At 43.6% G+C, this 6,119-nt stretch overlaps 1 long non-coding RNA gene across 1 annotated transcript; it reads left to right on the top strand.

Annotated features, from left to right (window-relative positions):
- The first annotated feature begins 313 nt into the window (after positions 1-313).
- LOC111070368 lies at positions 314-657 on the top strand. The gene is made up of 2 exons (XR_002607349.2): positions 314-439; positions 505-657. It is a non-coding gene; the product is annotated as an uncharacterized LOC111070368 (long non-coding RNA).
- The last annotated feature ends 5,462 nt before the right edge of the window (positions 658-6,119 follow it).

The following is a 6,119-nucleotide window of genomic DNA, read 5'->3' as shown; positions in this document are numbered from 1 at the left end:
CTGAAAACAACAAAAAAACAGGACCTATGATTCCTTCGGGACCGAAGCTCTAGATACCCTTGCCCATGTCCATGGCCCATGTCAGTTACTCGATTCTGATTTGATTTGGGTGAGTTCCTCTCTCTCATTTATAGTGTGATCAGACTTTGGCAGTTCTTACGTATGTATAGCCTTGTAAATTGCCTACGAGATATATTTAAAACATATGACAGTCGAAGAGACTACCTGCTGTGGGCTGCAAACATACCGAGAATATCGAAGTATCCCCTGAAAAGTTGAACAGAAAAATACAACAAAACATTTTTCCACTGAAACTTTTACCAGTTGTCTGTGTCTAGTGAAATTTCCTGTGTTTTTCTTTCATATATTTTCCTGCCTTATTTTCATTTGACAGCCGCTAGAGCAGGGAATTGATATCGCACGGAGGGAAGGACGTTGAGTAAGATATATTTTTCTGAAGATGGGCTAATCATTTATGCAAAAAGCTCATACATTTTCGATTAGCCAGCGTTTAATCAGATTTGGAAGCAGAGTTCGCAGAACTTTGTTATCCCATCTTGGGTCTGGGAGTTCGGTGTGGACTCAACTAACGATACAATTGATTAACAACATGCTGATTAAATAAAGACAGATGCTTGTCTGCCTCTCCCTGCAAAATAATGCATAAATTATACCCCGAAGAAATCTACAATCCTTGCGCAATCCCTCCGCTCAGCCTCTCTCGGACATAACTTATCACATTTCCCCATTTGAATTTAGATAGCACAACACACACACTCAGAAGCACTCACTTGTATATGTACTCGTATGTGTGTTTAGTGCAGGGAAGCTTATTTAATTAAATATAAATCGCTGCGCTGGCACACATAAATTTTAAACTAAACAAATGTGGGTTTGGTAACTAAATGAAGCAGAAGCGGAAATACTCTCTTTTATTTGGGGTATGGGGGTTACCTAAAATACATATCCTGGATGTAGGAATTTGTAATAAATTAAGGGAAAATTAATTTTTAGTGAGATGTAAGGGAAATGAAGAGTCAGATGAGTATAGGTACATATGGTTGAGGCTTTAAAGAAAGATCAAATTAAAGTGTAAAATATATTAACATCCAGCCATATTTTATAGCATATCCTCTTCTGTAGTTATCGCACATATACATATATATTTTTAAATCCCTTGCAAAAACTTCCATACCCTGTCACCGATTAGAGTGAATTGTCAGTCTGCTTCTTGGCTTCCTTCCATTTTGTGCTAAATAAATAAGAGAGGCGTTGTCTCTGACATCTTTCACACACAAACACACACACACAAACACACACACACCCACTACAATACAACAATTAATCATTACGTTAAAGCAACTCCACTGACTCCATTTCCACTCCAGTTCCATCTCCATTCAGATCCATCTCCTCTCGCCTTGATTCACATGGCGTATGCGCATTGCCAAATAAATTACGATTTAAAGGCACAGACACAGTAGCCTAGAGTGTCGGCGGCACCTGTGGACCTCTGGAATATATTTAACCTTAGTCTTGGATGGATAATCCTTTGGTTTTTATATGTATTTTGTTTGGGCTTAGTTCATATTTATTCATCATTTATTGTCCATAATCAATCAATATGCTGCTTGATTTGATTATTGCTTTCCCATGATTGTTTCATTGCTGTATGCTGTCGTCGCCCTTTTTGAATGAAGAGCAATCCTTGGTTCCTCTGATCCTGCTCCTGCCACTGCTCTCGCTGATGCTCCATCTCCTTCCCCTTCTGGTAATTCGCGTTAGTCGCTCCAGCAATTTATATCAATACAAATCCAATCGCTGGCATACCCAGTGCGTCCTTCATTTCTGCCTCCCATCCCACTGTATGAGCTGCTGATTTGATGTTTTTTTTCTTTTTCTTTTTGTCTTTGATTGAGCTTGTTATGTGCTATCTGCACACCATTCCCACTCCTAGTCCTAGTTCCAGCTTCCCCACTTCCAGCCCCAGACCCAGCTCCAATGCCAATCGTCCCCCATTGTATTTGTCTATCGTAACTGCAGCATTTGCCATCAGTCATGGTCGCACCACGCCCTCATTTCGGCTGCCCTATCACCATCCCCTCTCCGCTTCCCATTCCCATAATCATCATCATCGCCATCTTCATTGAAGTCGCTTCAATGGTTTTTCTGTATAAATTTCTGTGTATCGGGAAGAGCTTTACGCTTCTGATTTGTTTCGACCTCTCAGCCGATGCCCCTTCCCTACGAAACTCCGAGACACTTCGCCCTAAAAACCTAAAGCTCCATAACCACTGACTGTACCTCATTCCACATGTCTGGCAGCGATATAAAAAATTTAAATGTCACGTGCCTTTCATCAAGCATCGCGACAAGGACTCCTGACGCTAGGTGCTGCCTCCGGAGCTAGAGAGAGCGAGAGAGAGAGAAAAAGAGAGAGTCCTGACCTCAACATTTAGGGGGCTGTCAATATTTGCTATTGATTTTGCCATAATAACATTCCCAGAGCGTCGATAAATTTTCAAATAACGCATTTTACCTTCCGGGCCGCACCGCAAGCCCCTCAGGGAACCCCTGAACCCCAAACCTCATGCCCCTGTGTACCCATAAATCGGAGTTGCTTGCCTCAAGGTTCAGGGGTATTGGGGTATTGGGGTACTGGGGGGTCGTGACCCTGTTATCGCGACGAACAGTCAACAATAGTAAGTGCACATTAGTGATATAATTATTGCACTTATTCTGATGGCTGCTTGCAAAGTTTGAGCAAAAGGTTGGATGGGAATTGCCGGATGGTGGAAGGGTAGGGTAGCTGGGAAAATGCAAGAAGTTTTCTGCATTTGGAAGGGTTGCAAGCTAATGGACCTAAATGGGTTTTGATTTAAGTAGCGATTACAATGTTGAAGCTATTTCGGTTTCTTAACGTGAAAAGGCGGATGATTAATGAATTGAATAGTGAAAGTATTTTGGTTTGAAGCCAGTTCTTTTTCAGCATGTTGTCGCGGACTAGGAACCAGTTTAAGATTAGCAAAGTCTCACCCTGCTCATATTTCTTTTTGTCGTTTGGTCAAATAACCAAGGGAAAACAGTTGAAGCTTTTCTATAAAGTGGCCCAAATGGATGGGCATGCCTTGTGGCAGGGAATTGCCAATAGAATGCATGTTCCCCAAGTGGGTTTTGTGTGCACAAGCCGCATGTGATGGGATGCGATGCGATGTGCTGGGCTGTGATGCGATGGGTTGTGACGCTGTCATGGCAACTTTTAATCGGCTCTGTGTCGCACAGTTGCTCATCGGCGGAGGTGGCGGGGCAATCCTCGCCTGCCGTTTACGTTCCTGATGCTTGTCATCAGTACATTTGCATACGGCCATCAGTCATGGGCCCCGAGACGCAGCACATGAGGACACCGAGGTCTCCGGTCTCAGGAAGGAAGGAAGGATGCCTCGTCTGCACTAGCACGTGTATGCCTCGGAATCTAGAGCTGAGGCATAGTCCCGGGCTTCGGATGGGGCTCTGCCCTCGTGCACATTCGTCTTGTAAACATCGAGTTAAGCGCCATTAATTTACCACCCACTTTGGGCCTGCACCTTCTCGCCCAACTTCAACTCCACCTCCGCTCATCACGCATTTGCATTGCGTTAAAATCACTTTGGTCGTTGTATTAGTGCCTCCTTTTCCCAGTTTTCACCATTTCCACCACCCACTCCCCCAAAACTCTGCCATTTTCCGTCGGCACGTTCGGTGCAAATTTTTTTTAGCGACGAAAAGTTTTTCTTTTTGATTTCTGCTTTTTACGAGCAGCCCTGGCAGGCGAATCCTTAAGTGAATTTCAGCATGTGCAGCTTACGCATTTGCCACATCGCCAGCCACACCCACACCCACCGCCACAGCCACAGCCACAGCCACAGCCCAGGGCCTCTCTGGCTCTGAAAACGTGTGATTTACCCAATGCCATGGAACTTTTAATTTAATTCACTTTGATGCGATTATTTCTCGCTTTTAAAATAATTACAATACGTGGCGTATGCGTAATAACTTTGTGCTCCACCTATTAGCGGGCTCTAAAAAAGGAGCATGAAAGAAAAAAACTCTCGAGAAAGGAAAATAACTGCAAAGAAACCAATATTCGAGTAGTCGGACTAAAGCATACCCTCTTGACCCCAAAATCTAGCAGGGAGATGGCTTTTACTTACAATCTGGATAAATAAATATGTATTTTTGGAAGTACTAAAATATAATAACATTTTTAGAGTATAGCCATCGGTCGATGAAGGTACAGCTATTCCAGGTAGATCAACTCAAGAGGATTCAGCCACTGGACATAGTGTGCATTCGAACACTGTTTGATCGAAGGTAGTTTGCCTCTGGAATCTTGCATAAAAGTGTTAATTTTCAGCATACCCAGGCTACTCTGTGGTTACCGTGTGGAAAGAAACCCAAAGGTGGATAACAAGGATTAACTGAGTGGAGCTGCGTGCCATGCACCTGTCTCAAGGGGCTGACCAATGTTGATCCCTATTAGTGGCACAAACAATTTGAAGCTCCGCCCCTCAGTCGCAGTCGCAATCCCAAGGATATGTGCAGATGTTATCTGCCTCCAAGGACGGGGATGAGACGGCTGGGAGTGTGAGACTGCAACCAGTTGCGAGACTTTTTACCGACTGTGTGTGTGTCTGTTTGTGTATGTTCTTGCCAGTGTCCACTCGGCTTAACCGCAAATCCTTTTTAACATATAAAAAGTTACGTTTCTCCTAGATGTTGCCCCGTCTGACTGTCTGCCTGTCTGTCTGTCTGCCTGTCTGTCTGGGTCGGGTTGGGTCGCCCGTCTCACTCTACCACTCTCAGGGTCGGGTGTGTGTATTCCCATAGTTGTTGTCAACACCGTTTTATCCATGGCATTGCGTGGCCAGGCCATGTCCTGGTTTGGTTCTGGTTCTGGCCCTGGTCCTGCGTTATCCTGTGTGCGTTGCGTTCAATTGAATTTGCGATATGTGAATATTTAAGCACTGCGCTGGGACCCTCAACCAGAGGGGGTCTCCAACTTCGTCTCCGGCTCTGCCTCTGCCTCCGACTCCAACTTCAAGTCCTTTTGCTGCTCATGTTGTTTGTTTGCTTGTATCTACATAACTATCATTGCTTTTGTGCTTTCCCCCCACCCTCCCACAGAGTGCAGTGTGGGAAAGTGTGTGATTGAATTTTTATTGCATGATAAAAGCGAATGCCAGGTGGAACCGAAGCCATACCCTTAGCCATAGCCATAGCCAGAGCCAGAGCCAAAGCCAAAGTCCGAGCTAAAGGAAGCTTCTAGACAGCCAAGCTGGACATACATTGTTAACATTGTAAAATATTTGTATTCAAGATTTCTGCTAACCACTGGCCAAGTTTATTGATTCCTTATCCATATATAACCCGCACTTACCAAACGCTTTCCCTCTGTCCAGTCTGTCCACTCGGTCCACTCGGTCTCTCTCTGGTTTATGTCTCTTAGCTGTCGGACACTTCGACTGACAACATTTGCAAAATGACACACGGAAAATGGACAGGAAACGAAGTCTGCGAATGAAGATGGAGCGTACCGGAGCGGACGAAGGAAGTGAAATGGGAAATATGTCAATGCAACTGTGGTTTCAAATGCTCTGTAATTTAAAGCACGACATGTTGTTGGGGTATATCGGGTAGGAATTCGGGCTGTGAGATAAATAAAAAAATACCTAGCATTTTTCTGGGAAATAAAATTTTGTTGTCTTTCGTTAAAGCCCCTAAAGTAAGGTTTATTCCAGATTAGTTTATACTGTGAGCTTATCTCTATTGAAACTTTATTTTACTCAGCTGGCTGGAAACTTGTCTGTAAGCCGAATTACACAGTTTCATTCTACAAATCGATATACACTGTAGAGCGTTTACATATAATGACGTTACATATAATTCACCTAATTAGATGCACTCTTTATATTGCATATTAGATAAAGAAGACCAAATCACTTATCTTTTAGTCATTTAAGCAGCACCTGTGCACAGGGCATTGCTCATTCGACCATTGCGTATTATCGCCGTACTTTCTATCCCTTGCCACTTGTTATTTATTATACTTAAAACTTGGCTGGCCTGGCTTTTATTTTTTG

The sequence above is a fragment of the Drosophila obscura genome, unplaced genomic scaffold (assembly GCF_018151105.1).
Source record: "Drosophila obscura isolate BZ-5 IFL unplaced genomic scaffold, ASM1815110v1 contig_14, whole genome shotgun sequence".
NCBI classification, from domain to species: Eukaryota; Metazoa; Arthropoda; class Insecta; order Diptera; family Drosophilidae; genus Drosophila; species Drosophila obscura.
The sequence above is the reverse complement of the archived record's forward strand: the minus strand, read 5'-3'. Positions and strand labels throughout refer to the sequence as shown.